Consider the following 2,328-nt stretch of genomic DNA (forward strand, 5'->3'; position numbering starts at 1 on the left):
TGAGAAATCGAGCGAATATCAAATGTTGTAAAAATATGAATTTCAAACGCTCATAAAAATTTAATTTGAGTTTCTTATAGACATTTTTTTTTGGTAAAGATAGATTATCCTATAAGGAATCTTGTATTACATTTTAAAATCTTAGTTCTAAAAAGAAAATTTTTTACGAATTATTAACTCGAAATAATTTGCTAATTTTCGTGATTTTTACATATTTTGTCAATTTTTGAACTTTAAATGCTAATAAAAAAAAACTGTGACTAAGGAATTTTAATATTTTTCAAATGTCATTGTAACAATATAGTAGGAGCCTTGTATTAAATTTTCAAGTATTTTTACTCTACAAATAAAGTTTTATTGACATTCAAAGAAAAAAAAACTAATAAAATTGGAAACTGAAAATGTCCCTAAACAGTTCAAACAAATCAAAATATTTTGAAAATTGTATTATGTATAGAAAATGGAAATATAAACAACCAGTGAAAATTTAATGTATCTGCGGTTATTTGTTTTAAAGTTACTCAAAAACCAAAATCGATTTTCTTGAAAACAGCTTTTGCGTAAAAATTCCCGTTTTTCCTTAATTTTTCTTTTGTTTTTCACGGTGCTTTTGAAAACTATTGGGAAATTTCAAATTTTGACCTCCCGAATGCACTTACTAGATTCACTTTCACATGAAGCAAGGTACTGTTGAAGAAAATCGAAGCAGTTTTACTGCCCCAAACGGCCGTGATGACAGACACAAAAATAAAAAAAACACACATCATTGTAAAATCAATACATTCATCGTTCCACTCAGAATCTAAAAAAGCAGGTAAGTGGATGTTGCTCTTATCTGCTGTACAGTAGATTACAAGTGAGTCATTCTATAATGGATTGTATTAGACTTGAATTCAATGATATAATATTATCATTGTATAAGAAAAACGATTCTGAGCGTAGACGGTTTTTCAGTCTGGATATTTTATATTGTTATTATTTAATATTTATTTTATCATGCAAGTTGAATTAATATTATAATATTACTAGCTGATCCCGTGCACTTCGTTGCTCGTTAAATGTACCAACTCTATATGACTCAAACTTTCTTCAATTTGTTATTTAATATTAAGTGTTTAAAATTTATCTTAACTTTTCCTTTGCCCGGAATAAAAATTCTGATTCATAGCAGTATATCATCAGGTAGGCAATCTACCTGCGGTAGATCGCGGACCCCGTGCTGTTTGTAGGTACTTATAAGTGTATGATTTAAATCTACAGCATCAAAGTTATATCAAGTTTGTCATATTCAATCTATGGTGGATTAATTATATTATAATCAATCAATAATAATAATAAATTATAATATCCTAACCTAACCTAACCGTACTAATATAAGATGAATAAAAAAACTCTACTCAACTTTTTACTAAGTCAGTTGTGAATGTGTAAAATTTTAATATTTTTAAATATATTTGAACTACCCTATGGTCTATAGTCTATACCATGATTATAATTAATAATTATAATTCTTTATAATCGTGGTCTATACTCTATCTTGATCACAGACATAAAATACTAGATAGCTAACTTGTCTACGGGAGTATCCAAATTCACCCAAAATATTTTTGTCCCAATGTACAATTTTCCCAATTTTGGAATAAAAGTTAATTGGGAGAATTGTTTATTATATACATAAATAATTGGGATAATTGTTATTTAGAAACCAAAATATTCGATATATAATCTTAAATAATCTTATATTATCCGAGTGATAAGCACTTGTCCGAAAAATGATAAGGACCGATAAGAGTGGTTGTACGTACAGTGGTTAACCTGTGGTTACCCTGTGACCAACTTGACGTGGTGTTGCACAGCAAGTCGGGGGATATTTTCGATTTGCGGAGCGGAGCGACGGCGCCGAGGAGCGTAGCGACGAGTGCCGCTAGCAAGGCATCACTGTATGATGTTTTTTTAAAATTTGTGTCACTGTAATATGCTGGTATATGCTGGTATCATGGTATCGTGGTATAAGCTATATGTTATCATTATCAGCTATCACAGAATATGTTATAAGTTATCACTTTCTTTGGAACAATGTGTATTGGGATAATAATTTTCGGAATAAACTAATTGGGAGAATTGTTTATTTGACATTTTCTAATTTGGACTAATAGTTTTTGGAAGAAAATGTATTTTTCGGAATGAATATGATTGGAGAGAAAAATTATTGGGGAGAAAAAAAATTGGGAGAATTGGTAGCGATCCCTTGTCTACATTAGTATTTTATATCTGTGATCTTGATTCGGGTACTGGCTATCGTTATCACCAATCTCACGCTGTTATCAC

The sequence above is a fragment of the Acyrthosiphon pisum genome, chromosome A2, assembly GCF_005508785.2.
Source record: "Acyrthosiphon pisum isolate AL4f chromosome A2, pea_aphid_22Mar2018_4r6ur, whole genome shotgun sequence".
NCBI lineage: Eukaryota > Metazoa > Arthropoda > Insecta > Hemiptera > Aphididae > Acyrthosiphon > Acyrthosiphon pisum.